We start from the raw sequence: 25,916 nt of genomic DNA on the forward strand, positions 1-25,916 counted from the left end.
TACTAATTGCATGAACATTAAATGAATAGGAAAGGATTAACATGAGCAATCTTATGCCCACAAATTTGGTAAATTAGGTGAAATATATCAATTTTTAAAAGACATAAATTATCAAAACTCACACAAGGAGAAATAGATAATCTAAATAGGTCCATATCTATTAAAGGAATTGCCAAGGAAAGCACCAGGTCCATATGGTTTTACTGGTGGATGAACCGGGATAAATCATATTGATAATATGTACGCTTGATGTAATGCAATGGCAATGGCACTTTAGCTCTATGGTCTTAGCATGATATAAACAGCAGACAAACCCTGGCAAAAAGGGACATTCTGACGGGATAAGTGACCAGTATTTGTCAAAACTGTCAAGTCATCAAAAACATGGAAAATTTGAGAAACTGCACAGCCAAGAGAAGCATAAGGAGACATGACTAATATATGGTATTCTAAATGAGGTACTGGAACAGAAAAATAACACTAATTAAAAAAATAAAACTCTAATAAAGCATGAATTTTTGGTAATAAAAATGTGTCAATACTGGTTCACTAACTAACGTGAGATGCCAATAATAGGGAAAACTAGACGTGAAATATATGGAAATTCTCTTCAATATCTTCTCAGTTTTTCTAAACATCTAAAATTGTTATAAAATAAAATTTATTTTTTAAAAAGTAAGGAATGCCTCATAATATACATTTCTACATCAAGAATCTTTAAAAAGTAGTGCAAAATAAACACAAAGCAAGTAGAAGGAAGGTATTAATAAAGATAAGAGCAGAAATTAATGAAATTTAAAACATGATAATAGAGGAAATCAATGAAATAAAAAGTTGTTTCCTCCCAAAAAAATCAATAAAATAACAAAACTTTCAATAAAATGACTAAAACTTTAGTAAAACTGACAAAAATATAAAGAGAGAAGGCAGAAATCACCAATACCAGGAATGAAACAGAGTATATCACTACAAATCCTGTGCCCATTAAAAATATTATAAGAAAACATTACAAAAAACTTCATGCTTATAAATTCAACAACTTAGAAGTAGTAGATCAATACCTCAAATCCTCATAATACCAGACTCAACTAAGTTGAAATAAATAATATACTAGTCCCATTGTCACTAAAGTTATTGAATTCTTACTTAAAATTTCCCAAATAAGCAATCCCTGAGCCAGATGGTTTCACTGGAGAATTCTATCAAATATTTAAAGAAGACTTTATACCAATTTTACACAAGTTGTCCAGAAAACAGAACAGGTGAGAACACTACCAAACTCTTTGTGAGGCCAATATTAAATATTCTTATTTCCAGGGCTACACAAAAATATGGCTGTGAGTCAGATGTGGCCCGTGGGCTATAATTTACAGACTTCTGGTTTAAAGTATTATCTGTAGCTTACTAGTTAATACATACTCATAGATACGATTGATATTCTGGAATATATCCTTCTGCTTCTTTTGTATTAAGAATGTTGTAAAAGATGCAAAAAAAATGATAAGTATTTGTTAATTAAGAATATTTGACCAGGGATAATGGGTAAGAAGTGAACTCTGTAAGGACAGACTTAACTTGCAGCGAGTCTGTGCTAGTTTTACCTATGCTTATCCTCAGAAATATCTGGAGCCCTGGTACTGACTCTTGGTCACAATAGGAATGAAATCTACTAGGTATTGATTTATAACGTGCTATTTGAAAGTCAAGTCTTCCCACAGAGGCAACCTATACTACCTCATCTACATTGTTTAATGGAATGTACATATTGATGGTTTGCACTTTAATTACATGGCCTAGTTTTAGCTATATGGTAAGTGGAACAAGGGTGACTCCTCAGGAAACTTGTCTCAGCACCTCTGAGATCAAGTTTCCTCATGTATATCTTGGTGATTCATAATCTGAAGATGAAGCACATCTTGTATGACTGAGGAAGGACCAGCAAGCTACCACTGGCCTTCGGATCTCTATTTTTCTGCCTGTGTTTTCTTTCTACTGCTATCCTGTACCTTTTAGCCTATGTGAGTATATCCTATAGTGTTTCTTGAGTCCTTCCAGTTATCTGACCCCGTGTAATTTTTTTTGCAATGTGAACTAGATACTGATGCACATTCAGGTTCAGTTCCATTCCTCTCTTAACAAGTCCAACAGCTGCCTGACTAGATTGAGTGACTTAAACCTAGTTATTTCTTAATGGTCAGAAGTGAGAATATATTACAGAGTGGATATTTTGTCTATTTTGCAGGTTAGAGGCCTTTGCCTCATCATTAAAAAAGGGTTAATACCAGTCCTTAATAGAGAGGAGTGTGCCAATTGTGAGCCCAGAGGATTGAGTGATTCCATGGATTCAGGATTTTCAAGTATATCAACACAATATCCCCATTGCATATCTCAGGGCCACCATACCTTCCCAATTAAGCCACTGACCTTAATATAACAGGCTCACTCAATTTAATAAATCAAACTTCTTTCTCAGAAATAAGTCCTAGGCTTGATATTCAGTAGTTTTTCTCTTTGGCTTTAGAAATTAGGGTTCTTATATGTGTGTGTATATATAATATATAATACATAATATATATATATATATACACATATATATACACACATATATATTATATATACATACATATATATGTATATATATGCATATATATAAAAGTTTATATGTGTGCATATATACAAATATGCATATATAAGAAATTAGGGTTCTTATATGCATGTATATATATGCATATATATAAATAAGCACATATAAGTATATATGTGTGTATATATATATATGTGTGTGTGTATCCTTTTATACTACTGTTGACAAAATTTTCTCCATGAGTCTCTCACACACATTTTTGCATGCTGTGAGAGTGAAGCAATGACTACCCTTTGTTCCAGACTAATATTTGTATAGCTAGCAGCCTTGAAGGACAAATATCTCCCTCACAAATAAAGAGCAGGCAGGTTAACGATAAAATATCTGGGTTCCCTACGCATAGATTCATCTTCTGTAATACAACCAATTGCATATGCTAATGTCATCTGATATTCTTTGAATCACCGTGTGGGAATTGCAAATCAGGGAACTAGTGCAAAATTGTTTATATTCTGGCTACTTTATTGTTGAATGAGAAACCATCCTTTGCTTCTGACCCAAGAGTTTCATGGATCCTATCAGCTTCCTTGAAATGGTGGCAAGCCAATATATTATCTTACTAGTAGGGTAAAACCTTAGATTCCACAGTTCTTAACACTAAGATAGCCCTCTGGCTTTCATATTTAGCTTTTAATTCTTGATTAATCACACTATGTCATTCATTACCTTTTCTCAATAAACATATTGTCCCTAGCAACTGCCACATTGTTTTGTTTCCCTCTGTATTTTGAGGGCATAGAGGATGCCTAGAACAGAATAGGTGTTCAAAACATTGTTGAATAAATGCATAAATAAGTTCATTATATAGATTCTTTGGGGTGCTAAGAATCTTACACATACACTGTAGAGTGGTAAAAATATGACTATATTTCCTCTTTCTCCACATTATCCTTAAAAAATTGACAAAGGACTGAAATTCAAATCAGAGATTTGGAATGGAAGAAATTTGTCATCTTGCTATAACTACCTCTCTCACTTCACATCAAGAGTTAATTGGCCTATGCAATGTCTTCAGGTATGAATGATAATAAGGATGAAGCAAAGTTACTTGGCTACTATATGAGTCAGGGTTCTCCAGAGAAAATAAGACTAATAGGATATGTACATATGGAGAGAAGTGATAATACATGTAAGAATTAGCTCACCCAACTGTGAGGCTGACTAGTCCCAAGATTTGCAGGTTGAGTCACTAAGCTGGAGACAAAATAGAACTGATGATGTAGCTCCATTCTGAGTATAAAGGCTTGAGCACCAGGAGAACTGATGATATAGTTCCAATCCAAAGGCTGCAGGCTCATCACCCAAAAAGACCCAATATTTCAGTTCAAGTTTAAAAGCAGGAAAGAGTCAATGTCTAAGTCTGAAGACAAGCAGGCAAAAAAGATTGTCTTCTACTCAGGGAAAAGTCAATTTTTTTTTTTTTTTTTCCTATTCAGACATTCAACTAATTGAATGACACCCACCCACATTAGGAATGGCAATCTGCTTTACTCAAGTCCACTAATTTAAATGTTAATCTCATCCAAAAACACCCTCACAGAAAAATCCTGAATGATATTTGATTAAATACCTGGGACCTGTGGCCCAGTCTAGCTGACTCATTAGATTAACCATCACAGCTACTTATTTAGATCTAGTGATTCAGGGAAGCAAAATTGGGCATAAATAAAGAGCAAAGTACACCCAGTTATACTAACAGTGAGCTGTTGCTCACACTTTACCAAAAAGAGGACTAGAACAAAGGTCATCATTTTCAGGAAGACGTCCCTGACCACATTTGACAGATGCTATCCCTTTTTCCTATCATCCTATCGATGATTTTTCTCTGTAGGGTTAATATACTTTTTAAACAAAACCTGCCTCTTTTTGAAAGTCTTTTGCAAAATCTTTTATTTTACCTTAGTATATTGGGAAAAATATGAGACTGAATATTTTTTTTTTCACTTTTCTATTTTTTATTTTTTTTTATTTTCTGGCATGAAGCAGAGTATCCTGTACATAGTAAGCCATCAATAAATGCTTAAGTAGATACAAATATGATTATAGCTAAATACTCCTGTACAGAGAATAAAGAAACAGATAAAGTATATACCTATATATGATACTTCTCTTACAGCAACAGGTAGTGCCTAAAGACAAATCAGCATTTAATAGTAAAATAATAAACTAGAATAGTTATAAGTCCTTTCAATCCAGCTTTCACCTTTACTCTGGAATAGATCTGCAATATCTCAGGGCATAGGGTATGCCAAGGCTACTCTTTCTGTTTAAACATACCCTTGGAGAGTAAGCATGCACTCTGCTTTTGAACAATATCTCTTTGAAGACACATCACTCACAAGCCTGACACACAATCACAGAGGAAGGGGCATTACACAGTTCACATAACTCAAAGATGCAGGTCATTCAGGGGCTACTTGTGCATGGTGTGGAACTCTGAAGCAAAACAGATTTCATAGGACTGGAGACAGTGTAAACATGTTACAGACTGAAAGGTCGGTTGAGAAAAAGAAAACAAAATAAAGGTTGTAGAAAAATGATAACACTTAAAACAAATTTACATTCAATAACCTTTTAGCAAAATTGAGCAAAAGTGAATAAGCAATATACCATAAAAGTACACCTTTCACATAACAGTAGTAAAAACAAAATCTTACATACATTAAAAGTTGTCTTTTCATTCAAAGCATTGTTTTGAAGTGTACATTTTTCTTTTCCCTCATTAGAGCTGACACGAGAATATGACCTACAATATTTAAACCACTATTAATTGGTCAAATGAAATACAAACCACATGAAACCTCCAGAAGGTAGAGATTAAAAAAAAAATTGTATAACATTAACCCTAAATATTCTACAAATTATTTCTGTTATTTAATATATTTTTAATTTTCATAGTCTTAGTATTTTCTACTTTTCCTCCCATAAGTATCTAAATATACAATCTATTTTTTGGTTGTTCAATTGTAAAAATATTTTGTTGAGTTGATGAAAGAAAGGTTATCTTTGGTTTGATTTTCATTGTTTTCTTTTATTACTGTACAAAAATGATATTTAAGTTAACACATTAACTGTACTTAAACCTTACTGTACAAATATTGGATTTATATATTTTTCTGAAAGAGTTTAGGAAGTCATTGGGTAGGTGCAGTTGAATTCAGTAATCCTTTAATCTCTTAGTGTTAAAATAGTCTGGAATCACCAACTCACTGGATATGATCAACTATTTAGAAGTTCTTTTCAAATGAAATCTTAATGAATCAGCAACTACTTTGTATGCACATACTTTTTGATTAGCTAGCAGACGTGGGTAGAATGTCTTTATAAATTATACTAGAGTTCTGAAAAGGACTGAAAGCTCTTCAATTGTTGAAATCAACAGAAAAAAATCCATGTTTAATTTTTTAAAAACTGTTTTTGCAAAAAAAAAAAAAATTAAGTGAGATATGGAGACATGAAGGGACACAAGGAAGAAAAGGAGGAGATGGGGAGGTTGAAAAGATGACAAATCTGTGGCTTCAGGCTAGCCTTGTACAATCTCTTTCCCCCATGGCAATGGGCAATGGGGCTTCATAACTACTACATGAACTGCCTCGTCCCTTATTCTTAGTATTTTTTGATCCTTAGTGTTGGACTGAGCCTCTGGAAGCACAGACATAAAAAAGCATCACCAATAGTTTAAAGTACATATATTTATACATGTATTACATATGTGTGTTATAATATATATATATATATATATATATATATATATATATATATATATATCTCGCACACACAGTTAATATAAATACGTATTAAGTAAGGAGAGAAACAAACAAGCTAAGACTAAAATCCTCCCCTTTTGTGTTATCTGTTGCTGGCTTCCTAAAATAACAGTTAGAAAATCAATTTTACCTTCAACAGGTGTTTTGAACCGAAGTTTTCCTATCATTTATCTGCTGAAGCCTTTCTAGTAAAAGAAAAATTGGTTTTTATCCACTCTTTCTTTGGAGAGCCAGGTTTAGGCATCTAGGATTTTGTTCTGATTAAAATTTATAAATGAGCGGTGTGAGCAGGTATATATGAATTGTTCATGGTAATATGTCAGGTAGTTACACATTTCTCTTTATATTTTAGGCAGAACTCACCACAGGAAACCAAGTTTATGTCTTGTACATTATTGGGAGGTTGTAACCTGTTGTGTGGATAACTATTCCTTCTAGTTTAATAAAAGTATTTTCATATCTGTTAGCTATTCATTGTGTCATATAACTTTTCCTCAGAAGTATGATATAAACTGAAAATAGAGATCAATTAAGAGCAAAGAGTCTAAGGTGTTGCACAGAAGACTTTTCTTCACACTGTTAATAAATAGAAAATAGTTCATTGACTATTTTCTATTTAATAACAGTGTGAAGAAAATATTAGATCCTTTTAGCATTTACCATATTACTGAAAAATATTGGTATAGACACTCATAATAATTGTGTGCAGAACTGGCAAACAAAAACAGAAATAAAAAGGAATACTTTCACTTCATTAAAAAATAAGAAATACAAGAAAATGGTCTTTACTTGCTCTTCCTCATAATAACCCACATCTGATTTGGAAAATATTCATGAGGTTTATAAATTACAATTACCTCATTTTTATACTCCCTGAAAAGAGAAAAAAAATAAAGAGATCTGCTACTGCTACTGCTGTGTTAATTTAAATTTAAAATTACATGCTAACTACTTTTCCATGATGTTTTATTGATTTTCTTTTGGTTCAACTTCATTGATTAAATGAGACAAAACATATGGTATTGAGGTTTCTCACTGATGTTTTCATCAAAATTGAATAAAATACAAATGGTACAGTATCTTCTAATCTGAATAAAAGCTCTGATTTTATGGGATAGCTTTCTACTTATCTTTACTTTCAAGGGCTGGTTTCTTTCACTTGTTGCTTAATATTTGTTATGGAAATATGAAAGTGATGCTTATATAGTTTCGCCTTCTCATATATAATAAACATTCAATTAAATATATTTTTTAAAATTGCCAAAGTTATTATAGGTCCTAGAGATAATAGCCAAATGGTAATGGGGAGGGACAATTAAAAGAAGGAAAAAAATGATCATTTATCAATTGAACTGAGTATCAAATAAATCATCCTCCTTTATCTGTGGGACTTACCCCATTCTGAAAATCCTAAGTGCATAGGTCATATAATGTAAGAATTTGCTTCACCATACATAAGAATTCTGTTCAAGAATATGAATCTGTGAATTTTTCATGAATTCAAACAAAAAAGAAATTGTCCAAAGGAAGGCAAATCTGTGTGTCTGTCAGAGATTCTGAGGAGAGTTAGTTCAGAATTACTTCAATTTTCATAAAATGTGCCTAATGCAGGTCTGCAGTGCCACCTTTCTCAGTTACCATTTCTTAACTCTTGAATTGTTCTTTTACTTAATACTCTGCTCATTAAAAAAAAAAAAAAAAATCAGAAATAACAAGTATAGATGTTCCTGTTATTATCTATGCTTGTGATTTCAATTTATTTTGTTTCTTTTTTTAAAAATTTGTATGTAAGCTTCTTAAATACAGCTTTTAATTCTTAATCCACTTCTCATAAAAATCAAACTAGAAACAGTTTTGATCATAAGTTGTATATAAACAAGGTTTTACCTTATACTAAATAATGTAAATGTTGAATACAATATACTGACCTCTCTGCTTCTAGCTTCTGTTTCCCCTATTCTTAAATTCCTCATCCAGGTAACTCCTACTCATGTATACATTTTTCCATTGGCCACTTGGATAAATAGGGACATATACTGACTAAAATAACTACCCTGTTGGGTTCCTGGTTAGAGCTGGCCCAAAGAGCAACTTGTGGGAGATTTGAGAAGTACAAGTGAGGTAACAATCTTTACACTCGTGTCTTTTTGTGATCACATAGATGGCAGAGAGATGTAGAGGTACCTAGTGGGTACCTTTAAATTGTTGGAAAAAATGTGTTTACATTTGTATACATATACCTAATAATCCAAAGGATAGAAATCTAGCCCAATTGCATCAAACAAATCACAAGTTCATATAGCAGATGTATTAGTTAAATCATGAATATAGAAACTACCAGAGGTATTTCAAATAACAAGGGATTTAATACTGAAAATGAGAAGTTTACACACTTGTTGGAAAAGCTAGGGCAATGAAGATGGTGCAAGTGCTAGTAAATGTCACAAAACCAGAGCGTGTAGGGATTGTAGAAAATTGCCACTGATGTTCTGAGGACTACAGCTGTGAAGTGGATGACTCTCAGAAAGACGCATGGAAGCTGCTGCAAAAACTCAGGACTGATACCTGCTAAGGCTACGGGCCTGCTCACAACAGCTGACTTTAGAATAATCATGTTTTCTTTTCTTCCATTTCCCAAATATTTTGAGAATACCTCTCATTGGTGGAATGTAACTCTGCTGGGAGGAGATAACAGGAAATTAAGTTTCCAAATTCTACTTCCTGTCATGCCTGGGAAAGCTTAGAAGTGAAAGGTATTGGATGTAATATAGTAATTGTTTTTGATAAGAAATCCATTTAGGGGCATTTAACCTCCTTAAATCTTAACCAACAATTTAGTTTTTCCTCCTAATATTGTTTTTTTTGTTGTTGTTGTTTGTTTGGTTTTTTTTGGCCTATAGGTAAATTTAAGGTTCTTGTAAAAGTGATATTGTAAATTTTTTTTATTCACACATATTCCATTTTATTCTTAAATAGTAACAAACTTTTCTAATTATTCTCTTGAAGGAAAGTTATAATACATACATAGAGATTTGAAGCAGCATGTGTGTAAAAACATCTGAAAAAATTAAAGTTTCTGGACAGATGTTATAAAAGTCTTGTAGAAAAAGCTATCAGCATTACAACCCCAATTCTAATTTACTTTACATCAGGCATTTAAATTTATTATCTTTAGGCCATATGTTCCAAATTGAGCTTGGTTCTATATTCATGAATCAGTTGACAATGAATAGTTAAGTTCTGCTAATTCAGAAAGGTGAAGTTGAGTGAGCTTATTTAAATGGTAGAATATTTGTAACTACAAATTTTACATACCATCAGAAAACTTCCAAAAAAGACCTGCCATATGTTTTAAAGTGTGATGGAAATGGTTTTTTAAAAAGCTGCAGCTTTTATGCAGCTATACTTGAGAATATCTTAGCATTTCCATTAAAATTCTATTTTGAGAGTTTTAAACTTGGCTCTAAAATTCATTGTAGAGTGAAATTCAACATGTGAAATTGAAGGCACTATTAAGTAATAGAATATGTTAAAATAATTACATGGCTTCAACATTTTATAGGTCTTTAATACCTTAGATAGATTTATTTTTTAAAAAGGTGCCACATGGACTTACGGTTGTGGCTCACTTAGGTGTGATAATGAGTTGTCTAAGCATACTAGTCACAATCTCTATGGACGCTGTACTCTATTTTTTGGAAGAACCAAAAATGCCTCCATAGAAAAACTGGGGGTGCGAGGCAACATTGCTTGGACTTCCAAAGACCTCAACTCAAAAGCCAAGGATATGTTCCAGATTCTCTGGAAAGTATCCCAAAGCAAGTGGGAAGCAATGTGTTATCTGAAAAAACTTTGACACTAGGTACCAAATGTTTAAATAGGACCTGAATATATGAACTAGAGGACTCCAGTTGAAGGAATCAGTGAAGATCATGTGAAAAAGAGTCTTTTCATTTGCGATGTAAAGCATGATTCCCGCCCCCCACACCCACCCCAATTAGTGCCAATATAAATTATCAGCTTAGAGTGAGGTTCCATAGTGTAATGGTTAGCACTCTGGACTCTAAATTATCAGCTCAGAAAGCTTGCAGAAAGTCAGACCCATTCCTGTATACAGCATGGTTCTAGAAACACCATCCACTTTGTGGATCCTCTTAATATGAGTTAAAGTGGTATTGCAGAAGAGTGGAAAGCTTCTGAATTCTGTCCAAGTTACATTAGAATCAGAAAAACCCAAGTTTGAGCTCTGGGATCTATCATTTTCAGCCTGCATGATCTTGGACAACTCAATAACCTATCTAAATTTCGATTTTCTAATCTACCATGTTTCCCCGAAAATAAGACCTGTCTGGACAGTCAGCTCTAATGCATCTTTTGGAGGAAAAATTAATATAAGACCCGGTATATCATATCATATCATATCATATCATTATATTATATTATATTATATTATATTATATTATATTATATTATATTAACTATATTATGTTATATTAGACCCAATCTTATAGTAAAATAAGACCGGATATTATATTATATTATATTATATTATATTATATTATATTATATTATATTACATTATATTATACCCAGTCTTATAGTAAAATAAAATAAGCCCAGGTCTTATATTAATTTTGCTCCAAAAGACGCATTAGAGCTGATTGTCCGGCTAGGTCTTATTTTTGGAAAAACAAGGTATTAAATGGGTGACAACATAAACCTTACAGGTTTTTAAAATCAGAATTAACTAGATAACTATAAAGTACCAAGAATGTGCTTATGACATCACAAAATTCAATAAAACCTAATTTTTGTTATTATATATAATATGAAAACCAAATAGCATTTCATTGAATAGAACCTCCTGGTATATCTTTTCCAGCTATTACTAAGAGGAGGGTCTACCTCACTCTGACTCTCACTCTGAGAGTGATATTATATCCATGGATATCAGGAAGGTGACAAAAAGGCAGAAGGACAAATATACTGTTTTAGGAGTAGGACCAAATTCAGTTTTTCTGAAATATCATTACTTGATCTAAATATTGACCTTTCAGACCCATTGTGTCCTACTAAATTTTTGCATTACCTTAGTTCACTTAGTTCACAATAAACATTCACTTAGGCATTGTTGTAGGTCAAGTACTGGCTAACGCTGGTGAGAAAGAAAAAAAATAAAATATGCTTCTTGTTTTCAAAAGCTTGTAGTTCCAACCGTAAGGGTGATAGGAAAGAAATAATTCTACTAACATGTGATAAGGACTGACAGAGGCAGGATGCATTTATGTCATATTGAGACGTTTGAGAAGGCTTCTTAGAGAATGTAACGAAACAGGTTTTAAAAAAGTAATTGAAGTTGATCATTTGAATAAGGGGAGGGATAACATGCTAGCAGCACAAAGAACACACAAACAAGCTATAAAAGGAAGTATGATTCCAAAAGTCTAAAATTATAGATAATACATGCAGAAAGAAAGATATGCAAGGGAAAGTAACGGTTTCTCCTATATCACATGGGAATCTATTACACATTTTAAGCTGGTAACTGGTAAGATTAGATATACATATGACAAGAATTATATAGTAAGATTGAAATCAGTGAGATCAATTAGGCAGCTATTCAATAATCAAACAATAGTCCAGTGTTTACTAGTTATATAATATTGGGAAAGTCATTTGATTTTAATTGACATTTTGGGGCCTCTGTTTCATTAGTATTATGTAAATTTAAAAATTAACAACAACAATAACAGTGTAGGTTGAGGGGAAGCAGAATGTGTCACTCCAAAACGTGCCACTCTGGCATGTTGAATTTTTCAGCTGAAGGCAATTAAGAGCCAACAGACTCTGGAAAATATTTTTACCCTTCTCTTCACTGCCTAAAAAAATTTTGGATAAGGGGCCATACCAGGAAGAGAGCTATTACCAGAGATGAGTTTTTTGGTCAGAAAAACTTATATGGGAGAGCAAACATCTGTTTACCAAACATTTGCTCTTTTCCCTTCCTGTGTGAATTGTCTTCCTCCCCTTTGGGGCCCCAGACTTCGATCCTCTTCTCCTTACCTCAGGATAATACGTAAGCCTCAATTTTCTGACTGTCTTTGAGTCTCAAAATTTTTTTGTGGGGTTGTTATATGTATCAAATTAAATTTGTTTGTCTCCTGTTAATCTGTTTTATGTCAATTTGATTATTAGACCAGCCAAAGGACGTAGAATAAATGGGGAAAGTTTCCCACTCCTAGAAGGCCAGAGTACCCACCAAAGATTGATGCAAAGATTAGCTAAGGAAACCTATGTGAAAGCATTGAGAACTATGTGTCAGAAAGGAGTTGTATGTGTTTCCTCACATCTTTCATTTCAATCTACATTGGTCCATGTACATAAAAACATGGAAGTGGATACTTCAGCTGTTAAATCTTTTGTTTGTGATCATTTGAGGATCTAGGCAGAAAAGAGTGATAGATGATAAATATCTACTTTGCCTCTAGCGTAGTGTTTCTCATACTTTAATGTACATAACAATCATCCAAGTGTTTTGCTAAAATGCAGATTCAGAATGAGCACATCTGGAGTAGGGCCTAAGATTTTGCATTTCTAAAAAGTCTCCAGGTGAAGTGCATGCTTATGATCCATGAACCAGCTTCTGAGGAACAGAAACTCATAGACATAGACAATAGTTTAAGGGTTACCAGAGGGTAAGGAGGGAGGGGGAAGCGGGGCACTAGAAGAGGGTAAACAGGGTCTAATATATGGTGATGAAAAGAGAACTGACTCTGGGTGGTGAACACACAATATGAGATATAGATAATGTATTACAGAATTGTACACGTGAAATCTATGTAACTTTACTAACAATTGTCACCCCAAAAACTTTAAGAGGGAAAAAAAAGAAAAACAAAGCTCTAAGAATTTCTGTAATTTTGTCCATGCCCCTAGCAAGTGCAGAGGCAAATTTTAATAAGCAAATGCAGGAGATTCATAATTAACACGCTGAAGTGCTACTGTGACTCATTTTGTAAATCCGGTTCTATTTTCCACAACATTTTTTTTTATTTTTCCTCTTAAAGCTATAGATAGCGCATATACTAATTTTGTGATTTCATTACTGACTATTTAATTTCAGGATATGGGTAAGAAGACATTCACTGTTTATTTTATTTTTTAGCCACACTCTCAAATTAAACATTTCAAAGTACTCTCTCACCACACACTCAGGGGACCTCATCACAGATTGGACACTGGCTTCTCTAGAAGAAAGGAGCAACAGGTGAAATAAGAGGATGAGAAAATTTAAAGGTCAAAACTGACAAAAGATCATGAACAAAGACAAGGATGCCCTCTCTCACCACTGTTATTCAACATAGTATCGGAAGTCCTAGCCAGAGCAATCAGGCAAGAGGAAGAAATAAAAGGCATCCAAGTTGGGAATAAAAATTGTCACTTTTTACAGTTGGCATGAATCTTTATATAGAAAACCCTAAAGACTCCACCAAAAAAACATTAGAAACAATAAACAAATACAGTAAAGTTGCAGGATACAAAATCCATTTATGTACATAAATCCATTTATTCCTGTATACTAACATTGAAATTTCAGAAAAAGAAATTTTAAAAAATTCTTTTATTTAAAAATGTATTGAAAAATCTGAAGTTTTAAATATCTTTTTACTCTTTATTTGTAACAAAGATTCAAAATTTATCAGTTGCAAAGAAAAAAAATCATGTTTGGATTAAATAAAATGTGCCATTTCTGGAAAATTTGCCATTTTCTTGTCTAATTTTTCTTGCTTTGTACATCTGTGCTTTTGTAAAATAAAAAGTAGTTATGGCAACTGGAGAATCACATGCACTATCTCAGAGCTAAAATATTCCTTGTTTAAGAAATAAATTTGTGTTCACTACCTATTTGAATATGCGTAATACTACATTCAGAAGGGAAAATATTTTATAGGTGCTATGTCATGAAGTTATTCAGTATATTTTGTTTAATTATTTCCCAATAAATAACTTACTGTCATTTAAGCAATAGATCTAATAGTAGCAATGAAAAAAAACCTGATATAATAAAAATAAATTAAAGAAGATTAAAAATTTAACACTATAGATAAATCGGATGACAACTGAAGGACTCTTCCTTTCAATAAGGAGTATAAATTGTCTTCCTAAATATGCTCAAATTATAGTAAACAAAGATATTAAGGCAGAATTATAACCTGAAAAAAATAAAAATAAAACAAACAAACAAACAAACAAACAAAAAGCTCCAGAAGCTCCAGCATATACTATAAAATTGCTATTCATTTTACCACAATTCTATTGATAAAATTTAACTAAGTAAATTTGAAGATCTACTTGGCTTCATTGAACGATTCATGAATTGGGCAGCATCTCATCTAGCAAGCAGAGAGATAGTCCAAGGGTTTATACAAGATGGAAGGCTTTTATAGAAAGGAGAACGGGACAAGGAAGTTATCAGCAAGAAAAAAATAAGGGTTTATTAGGGGAAAACAAGAGTTCAGGTAGCAACAGCTTCTCACTAGCTGAGCTGTGGTATTTCTATTTGCTGGGCTTATTATTGGGGAAGAATATCTTTCTTTTTCCTATTAGAGTGGAAAATTAGTTGATCTTCCTGTTTAGGAGTGCAAGCTACATCTCTTCCTGCTGGGGTATCTGAATTAACTGACATTGCATCGATGTCATCTTACTTTTTGGTGTAGTTGATGGTTTCCTGTTTGGGATAATTGACCTAGTTGTGGTACAGCATGAGAGCTTCCTTTATAGGTCTTCTTCAATTACTCAAGATGTTTTATATGGAAATTTAAACTAAAACATAAAGGACACAGTTATGGATTCAACTTAACTGAATTTCTAGGAGGGATAGAATAACTCAGGTTCTAAGGATAAGCCTGAGTCCAGAATGGTCCAGAATGCCAAGAGATTGGCATTAATTAATTTGTGATTATCTTTTTGAATTATCTTTATTCTCTCCTACTTCTACCATTGACAAAGCAAGGTGCACTGTGCACATGTCAAGATTATTACCTCTACTTTCTGTCTACTTTCAAACTAGAGTGAAAGGGTAATTCCCCTTCTGAGAAAGGAACAACCCTTCTAGGAACATCCTAGGTATGGTATTCTATTCTTAAACTATTTAGCCATGATGAAAAAAACGGGGAATGGAAACAAACAATGGAATGTTCATAGAAGCTAGGAGAATTGGAATGTGTAGCTAAGACTTTGAGACTAACATGTGTCTTCTCTAATTAACGAGAAACTAAATACTGAGTTCATGTTTGTCTTCTCTGAATTAAGCAATTCCTGCTGTGCAAAACTATTTTTTACATCTCTCATATTTACTAAAGTCTGTGTATATTTCAAACAAATGTTTTTCCCTTGCCAGGAAAGATGCATTCCCCTGCTTTGCAGCAGTAGTGTACCTGCCCTTATCATTATGTCTATAGGTTTTCTTTACCATGCCCTAGGAGTGACTTACAATGTCAATATTTCAAAATAAATGAATAATGTGAGGCTTTGCCAAAAAATTGGGTGTGTCATGTTAGAAAACATTGTGAGAAGGATACTGGAAGCCAGGAAATACATCCCAAAGCTCAGGGGTTTTTCTTCCCATCCCCTAACCTAAGTCCATATAAATCACCAAGTACTATTAGTATCTGAATTAGAGAGAAGAAAGAAAATCAGCTTCTGTTGCTCATGAAGGTGAAGGTAATTTTTTTATCATCTTTTTCTCCTCTTCTGCTTGTCTTCATCTTGTCTTTGTTTTGTCTACCTCTTCTAGGTTGTATACATCAATCAAATCCAGGGAAATTATCCATAAGGCAAGGATTTCAACTCAAGACATAATTAGGAGCTGTAACTCAGACAAGCTAAATGATACCAAAGAATGTTGCTAAAAAAAGGTAACATTTACAATTAAGAGAATTATGTGAAAAAGCTCTTTTTCACATAGTTGATAAGTACTATTGCACAGAATAAAATTAAGTGTTTTATTCAGTCCAAGTGTCTTTCATGTGGGAACTTTATTTACCCCAAGTCAAACAATTAGGAATATAAATATTTACAAATCCTGTTCACTTGACAGGACTTTAGCAACAACATCAATACCATAATTAAGAACAGCACCACAATTTATATGTATTGAGTGATTATGTTTCTGAGGTCATGCCAAGCACCTTCCATATATTATTTTATGTAATCCATGCCAGACTTCACAGGGGTAGTTACTATGATTACCCATGTTTTCCACCTAAGGAACCATTAAAATGTTAGATAACTTGCATTAGAACATAGATTATATCTAAATGTGTAAGTAAAGAAAAATTATCCTGAGTGGTATCTGTCTCCTGCAGGTGGAAAGGAATTGAGGATAATATAAAAATTTATTTGATAGTAACTAAGTGGTGAAAGTGGATTAATTCCAAGAAAGTCCTTAACCAGTGTGACTGCAGGATGATAAACTATTGCTTAATTTTGACTCCTCTGCTCTCAATGGTACTCAACTAGGCAATTGGAATAATGCAGTAATGAACTACTCTCTGCTATTGGCAATACAGATGCTGGTAATTTTCTTTTTTATTTAAATTTTATTTAAAATTTACCAGCAGAGATAATATATTAACATCAGTTAATGTCTATTACAGTGCCCAGTGCTTTATACCTCTGACTGTCCCTTTCCCCAATCCCATCTCCTTCTATGCCAGAAAAGAAGATGTCATAGTTTGTAATTCATGTTTCCAAATGTTCTCTACAAAAATTAAAATAAGAGTAAATAGAAAATTCAATGTCCTTAATATAGAACATTCTATGTCAGATCACACTACTTATGTATTCCTATCAAGTGTTTTAGAATATATAACAGTAGTTGTCTTTGTTATTTTGTAGCTCTTATTGTCTTAGTGCAAGAACCTCAGAAATTATTTGTGTTTGACGAGTCCAATTTCCCAAAGCAGTTTTTACATAACATTAATTAAAAGCAATATTAAAAGTTGTCTTGTTTTAAAAGCGGTGGCATGATTCCATGGTAAAATATTTACATAATTCTGGATAAATTTTAAATGAAAGTGAAGACTTCTCAGAGTCTTTAGCATGTTAACTCATTATTAGTTACAAAAAAAACAAACAAACAAGCAAACAAACAAACAAACGATGCTGAACTTCACAGACGCTTAGCCATGGATCTCACCAGCTTCCCATTTTTTGTCAAGAGCTCTCTTGCAGGATTGATATTCCTTGAAACATATTTTGGGAAACACTACATTATGTACACTAATATAAATATTACTTCCTAAACACATACTATACATTGAAATAATGTTTCCTTTGCTGATAAGATATACCTGTAATATTCTCTGCTCTCCTGATTTTCCAATTTTACCTATTAAACTTCTACTCATCTTTAAGGCCAAGATCAAATATCACCTTTTCTATCAAACAGTCTTCCTTAACTGCCATGGGTAAAAATAATACTTAGCACATTTCAAATATGTCTATTATGACTCTTATTTTTTTTAAAATCTCTTATCAGATGAATGACAGTTCCACGAGGAGAAGGAACATTTTTAGCTAATTTCTAGGCAATAGGAGAGCAAAGAATATCATAACCCAGCACCAAAGCAGTGCTCAGGAGAGCGAGAGCTCTGGCAACTGGCATAGGAGAGACTGTGGCTAAGTCACAGGTTAGGAAATGATTACTGTCACCCAAGTGAGAAGCAATGTCAGCCCAAATGAGCGTGGTGACATTTGGAATGGGAAACAGCTATAAAACATGATTTGATAGATACCTGAGCCACCTCATTGGTAGATTATGAAATGGCAAATACTCTGAGGCACAGGGATGGGAGAAGTTAAATATGACTTTGAAGCTTCCCCGCTAGGATTCTTAAAATTTATTATTATCAGGAAGTAAAATTAGTAATCTAATTATTTTACATCACCACATACAGGAGAATAAGGCTGTTAGAAGAGATACAAAAAAAAAAGGGGAGAGTTTTGAGTAGTAGAGATTTACAGCCCCATGTGTGTACTCTAAGCAATGGTGATAGACATCTCAAAGAAGGATACTTCTTTTATAATTTTTCTAGGAACAGCTCAAGGGTATCCAGTAATAATTTGGAAACCTATACAAAAGCAGTGATTATAATCAATACAGTTCTGTTCAAGGTTTTAATTTTACTCAATGTATGTTCTTGGTTTTGTAATCAATGTTTTGTATCTGTTCACATGCTTAACCATAAAACAATTAAAATTATAATAAGGAAATAAGATACTACGATTGCCCAGTATAAATAATTAGAAATCTAGTCATGTACTTATTTAAATTTAAAACATTTACATTTACTTCAGTTTAATTTTAAAATACTAAGTTCATCCTATTTCCCTATCTTTTGTCATGGAGACAATGTGTATGTGTGTCCTTTGGATCACAAAGGAGAGGAATGCATCCTGCGCTGACTGTCCTTGAACCCAATGTTTCACTGAAAACAGACTGAAACCCAGATGTAGTTGGAATCTGTTGGGTGTTGCCTGAAGCAAGCACTTCTGCTCTCCACCTTTTGAAAGCAGCTGTCAAAATGCCCTTGGCCTTTATACACGTGTGTACGGTGTGCGCAAAAAGCCAAGTCCATATCCATTTAGAGCAGCATGACTCCAAACACGCTGAGTGCCTCCTTTCCTGCCTTGGCCATGTGTACTGTGAGACATCACCGCTTATAGGAAATCGCAGTCAACCACAAGGGAAAGCATCCTCTCTCATCACTTGCAGGAAGACTGCGATGGTCCAAATAAATTTGTTCTAATGAGTAGGAAAATCTCTTTCAGTGCAATATTGTTTAATACACGCAATGACTTCTGCTACAGACCTCAAAGAAATGCAGGTTCATGGGCAAATTTATCTGCTTAATCAAAAGATAGACTTTAAAAGTATACTTAAATGAAGTACTTATTAGAATTGCAACTATATTGTTGCTATCATTTTTTATTTTAAAAACTGACAATTTGGCTGTTATTATTTTTTTGCATATTTATTCCCATGATATGTTTAAGTGTCTGTTGATTCCTATTAGGACTGTTGTATTTAAGTGTGGATGATAATTTTTAGTTATGAAAAATGGGAGAATATCTACAAGTATCACTATTTTTAATGATTCTAAGATTCTGTTGGTTAACAAAAGAAAACAATGGTTAGGTTGTATAGATAGGGGATTAGTGTTTAACATTATTTATTGTATTTTCATTAACACATCATTGTAAAACAAGACAAAACTGATGAAGGCACATAGATCATTCTCCCATTACATGCAGTAATTATTTTAAAAAAAATAATTTTATGAAGTTGCTTTCAACCAATGAGCCTTAATGGTAAAAGTGTAAAAGACCTAACCTTCTGTATATTAACTTTTTCCCTTAGAACATCATCTTTAAAGGATTTATTCTATGAAGGAACCTAAAGGTCAAAACTGACATATCTTTTAAGGTGCAGATTGAAAGGCAATAGCATCTTCATTTAGATTTTAAATTTAAAAAACCAAGTGAAAGTACTTCAGTTGTATTCAAAACCTTGTGTTTCTAAACCAAAACAAAACATTCTTGTCATTTTGAAGCTTCCAGTTTTAAACACATTAAGTGCTATCAAACAGAAAATATTAATGTATCATTATATATACAATTAAATAATGATAATAAAATATTTCTTTCTTTTATTTATTTGTATTTCTTTATGATATTTGAGCATTGAATTAATTTGATCAAGCATTCTTTTTTTTTTAAACTCTATTTCCCTGTTGCTGCCAGTATATTTCACCTCTGTGTGTTCAACCCAGCTTGAGTTTGTTTTAGCATCCTTTACTAGATTCTTTAATTTCAAAATTTGCGAATTTTGTACTCCACATACATATTCTTACTTGCTTTGGTGTTATCCTGGACTTAAAAATATAAATATAATAATTATATTATTAAATGGACATGTATTTATTAATATCATTATTTTATATTTTCACCAAGAATTTTAGAGCGATTGAAATAAATTCCGAAGATAAAATCGACACACACTTGCTGATACATGTTTTACAGAACAAATCATAAAACTCAACCCAACATTAAAATCTGAGTCCATCTTCCACTAAACTAAGCATCTCCAAAAATGTATTTTGCTTTCTTAATCTCTTAGTCACAAAATATGTTGAGCCTTTATTTGTTTCCACATTTCCAGCTACTGCCTCTGTACAGATAGACCAGTTACCCCAGAATCCATGCCTGACATCTTCATAAATCCACAAAAAGAACAATAATTATGTGGAACATTTAAATTTACTCCTTTGAGAGTCCTACATCACAGTAAGTGCTCAATTAATGATGAGTCAGTTCATCATCATCCCCTCCCCCCACACTTTCAATCTTCTAGTCATTTATCAAGGCCTGCCCGTCTTCCTCCAAGGGGTTCTACAAAACTGTCCTTTACTCTCTTCCAGACCCACCCTTTTCTATTTTAATCAAAGCCACCATCCGACCATCCTAAGGCTATTGCAATTAGCTGCTAATTGATCTCCCTCCCTCAAGACTCTGGGTAATGCAATCCAATGCATAAAGCAGTGCCTAATTAATCTTCCTAAAGTGGTATTTTGTTCATGTCAGACCCTGCTTGATATTCTGTACCCATCTATATAAAATAAAAGCCTATTAATAATTCGTAGGTCCCAAATTTAAAACCCTCACAAATTGGTTGCTATCTTCTTTCATTCAAAATCTATTTACTGAGTGCTTAGGACATGCACCTTTTAATTCTTGGTGCTAGGGGATATATTTATATCAAGACAAAGAACGTATCCTCCTGGAGAAAATATTCACACAAAGTCTTGCTGCTCACACACGGACTTTATTTCCAGCTCTGCACCCATGATCAGGCACTGCACTTTCCTCCCGTATTTCTTTATAGAGCAGCCCCAGTTGCACCCTCTTGTGATACCTTCCACTGAAAGAGGACATGTTCACTCCTCACCCTCATGTTTCTCTGGGGGGAGAAAATTCTTCTTCCTTGGAGTAAAAGGTTTTGGAGGTGCCATTCATCTCTTTTTCTCCACAGCCTTTTACTGAGTCCTCATCATGGGAGGCAAAGTGATTGAACTGATTGATTCATATGAGTATACAGAGAGAAGGAAATGAATTTATGTGGCTCAATTCTTTTCTAATTTCTCTCTTTTGGAGCAGGCTGCTCTCAAGTTACACTACTTCTCCTGTCCTTTGCAATAACCAGCCTGTCCCTGAATGGAAGAAATATCTGTATTTGCTCAGTTCTGCCTGTTACTAAGTGTTATGTTTAATAAAGTGGGTAGGGAGTAGAGGATAGCCTGCTTGCATCAGCAGATCTGATCTCCTTTTAGTATTGGCTTTACAACTAGTAAAATCATTTGATTTCCTGATTTCTGACTCCTTAGTCCATTTTGCTATTGATTCAGAATTTGGGAGGAAAATTCAGAACCCCTCCCCCATCACCACCACATACACAAAATCATTACAGCATTCTTTTCTCAAATTTTTATAATATAATATAATGTAGCCAAATTATTTACAATTTTTAGTGTATTTTCTTACTACCAAAAGTAATTACTACAGCTATCACTTACTGATCAAGTACTCTTATATGATTTGCTATCTACAGTAGTATTGCTTATGACTGCATTTTTATACCTTAGCACTAACGAAATATCTTGTACAGTAACAACAGTAAGAATTAGTTTTAAGTTTTGAGGCATAAGTGCTAATAGAAATTTGGAAAAAAGTCACCAATAAGTTCCAAAGACACTGGAAATGTAAGGAAAAGTAAGGAAATAAACTTGGAGCTTAAATAATTTCAGATCTAAATAAACTATGAGCAGATAATTTTAGATAAAAAATACACAGCAGTTGAGAGTAGAATATGAAGTAAAGTAAAAAGGAGTATGGTATGTGTGTGGGAAAAGAAAGGAGATAGAAGAAAAAAGAAAACTGATCTTTCTGGGAATTGATGGAAAATAATTTAAATTTCAGTGTTACTCAAATTATAAACAGACTTAAAATTCAGATTAATTTCAGATAGTGTGGCATAAAGAAATAATGCTCATCAAATACTTCACATTTTCCTGTACATTTCTTATCCTCTTATGTTAGGTTAGGGCTATTGGCTAGTTATGGCCAATAGACTGTAAATAGAAGTGGCATATGCCACCTCTATTTAAAGGCAGTTTGAAGTTGCTATCTGTCTTCTGTTCCTCTATTTCCCTGTCTCGAGGACCAAGTGTTAAAATAGAAATATCACACAATAGAGGAGTTATTGATCTGTTTACCAGATGGAGGAAAACTCTGGCCACCTACAATGGATAACACGCAATAGAGAATAAGCATTTGCTATGTTAAGCCATTGAAATTGGATGAGATGGAAAAATGTTGCCTAACCATAACAAATATAAATTGACTGGTAAGGAATTTAGAGAAATGATTGGTTAAATTCTGTTATTCTAATTATTTTCTACCTATGAATGAGCAATAATGAGGAGGATGTAACTAAAGTAATAGTCCAGCTATTGTTTGAGCAACTCTCTTGCTGAGGGCTGAGCATGTATGGGTACATATGTGTTGTGCAAATACATTCTGCACACCAATCCTGAAACTGGGCCTCACTAGGGATGAGATATTATCTAGTTTACCTTGTGAGAAACACTTATGGAGCACCTGGCTATGTTTGTTTGAGGAGGGAAAAAGTAGTCTATGGGAATGAATTAAACAATTCCTCACTACTTCAAGACCATATGTGGTATTTGGAGCAGTAACACAAAAGCGTACAGAGAAATGTCAGCACTGACAAGGTGATGCCAAATAAACCTTCCACTTGCAATGATCAGAAAAACCTTTATCAGGGAAGGTGGGAATTCAGTCAGTCTTTGAAGGAGGGTGGTTTTTTAAGGAAATGTGGGAACAGTGGTTAAGAAAAAGGGGGGGGAATAGACTCAAAAGTTGGTGAAAGTTATTCAAAGAACTGTGACGAGAGTAATTTGTCTGGCATGTATGATTGCTATGGAGAAGCAGAAAGATCAATTACTTAAATGGAATTTTGAGGCCAGAATTTAGGAAATGTTCACAATTTGAACTTTCTTTCGAAATACAGAGATATAAAAAGATTTTGAAACAAAGAGTTACATGTGATATTGCTCTGGATTCTTACTAATTGATTGCAGGAAATTCCTCTGTTTCATTTTTCCTGGAAAAGTGATTATAAATATATACATATTGTGCAGCTCAGAGCATCAGTTAGGAACTAAATGATGAACTTCTGGGTAGGCCTCTAGGGACAAACCAGAATTATGCTGCAGAAGCAGTTGGCAAGGAAACTATCAGGTTTTTCTTACTTTCATTGCTTGTCTTGCATGTGTGCCAGTTCTGTTTCAGGAAAGGTCCTTTGTAGTCATTGGGTTTGATGCCTCCAAACCCAAGTGTCTCCACCACTGTCTTAACTGAAATACACACAGCATTTAAGCCCTCAATTTTCTTACTTACGAGTCAAAATTTCACACCAGTGCATTTGATTTGGTGGATTCTGGATCACAGGTCTGTGCCCCTGCTGCACAGGAGGCTGGGAAAGCAATTTTCAGGCTTTACTTTGGGAAGTTGTTATTTAGAGCTAGAACAATGCCACAGTATAAGAAATATGTTCAAAAGGGCTGAAGATGAATCTTGTAGGTGTCTTCTATATGTGTTCACAGTCATACTTTCTTAAAATTAATCTCATGGAGGTTAATGAACAATAAAAAATGAAAAGAGACAAAAGTGCATATTAGTTAAGAGACAATGGTAGTAGTTCCTTACAGAAGTAACAAGGTCCTAAAGATATTGTCTGAGGGAATGAAATAGAGGATGCTAAATAAAAGCACATTTAGAAGGTTTACTTAATGAGGATTGCACACTGATTGGACTGTAGCAGGGAACCAGAAAGAACACAAGTGGCCATAATCCCTTAAAAGTTTATCCTGTGTGTATAAAAGATAATCACATAATGAAAGTTAAGAGAGAATTCAGGAGGAGCAGCTAATTTGGAAGAAGAGGTGTTAATTTGAGGTTCAGATATTTGAGCTGAAGATGAAGTAGCACATGCAAATTATAAAGTAAGTAAATTCAAAAAGGTTGTGGAAAACTTAGAGGAAGACATCACTTTGATTAAAGAGTTTCTGAAAAAACATCTAGTTTAAGGAGGGTAAAGAAACAGGTTGCTACTTAATTTTAGCTGGGTAAAATAAAGGTCTAATTTAACTACTTGAGTTGTAGAGACTCATTATAGTGTTATGTTGATCCACTGTTCTCAGATTCCACCATGGCAAAGCTAGAGGAAATCAGTTCACTGGTAAGAGTATGAGGGTTGTTAGGCATTGTGTTGCACTACCCACGTAGAGTGTGGAACGTCCTCTGAAGATCTCTGAATATGAGACAGAACTTCTACTTGTCTGGTTTTATTTAGAAGTAATAAAAATTGAAACCAGGGGATGGGAGTCAGTGGTCTCAGGGAGCTTTTAAAATCATCTGCTGTATTGTTTCTATACTTCTTTTAAAAGATTGCCCAATTTTCATGAACTTGCGTGTGTATATTAAGAAAGGGATTCCGTTCCTTATGCATAAGCTATCATGATTGCTTAGAAAACTGGACTTCAAACCACAAACTATTTAATGAAAAATGATCTAAGCATTCTCCAACAGCAAGAGAGAAAACTCTGTTTTCTATTATTTCATATGTAGTTCCTGGTAAATGGAATTGGTTTCTCAATCATAATGAGCCTGATACAACAAAAGAAACTGTCATTGACTATTAGAGAAGTGACCTCTTAAGTCCAATGTTGTCCTCAATTTAAATTCACCATGACCTATTTAATCACATAAGATGCAGTCATTATCTTTGGTTAACCAAGAAGAGAGAAACAGAGAAGAAGAAATATATTCTTTAAAACAGCAGTTCTCTAGTAATTTAGGAATGTCTATGTCACTGATTATAGGGAGTACAGAGATGTAAATAGTTAATCAAAAGGTCTTTCAGTGCAAAAACTATGACAATGATATATTGTATTAAAAGTTAAAAAATGACTAGATGCTTTGTGTTTCTGAAAAAAAAAAAAAAGTAATTATGTATATGAAGGCTTCTAAGATAAATTCCCCAAGAGACAAATGGATTTAAATAAGAGCCATCTGACAGACAACTCTTCTCACAAACCTAAGCTGAATAAATAAACTCAGTAGAAGACCCATAGGAATAGAAAGCTTGATTTGTGGAGCTAATGTGTCTGTAAGTCCTAAATTGGTGAGGTTAGCTTAATTGAAATGGTGAAAGCTTTCTGCCTGTTTTCACAGACTCCAAGTGTTAATACAATGGGATTCTCTGAGTATAAACTTTAAGAGGGGGCTTATAAATTCATGGTAAGTTAATAATTAATGGACTTTACCCTTTCCAGAATCAGTATCTAGAGTCAAAATGGATT

Source organism: Rhinolophus sinicus, chromosome 17, assembly GCF_057876585.1.
Source record: "Rhinolophus sinicus isolate RSI-liver-muscle chromosome 17, RSI-T2T, whole genome shotgun sequence".
NCBI classification, from domain to species: Eukaryota; Metazoa; Chordata; class Mammalia; order Chiroptera; family Rhinolophidae; genus Rhinolophus; species Rhinolophus sinicus.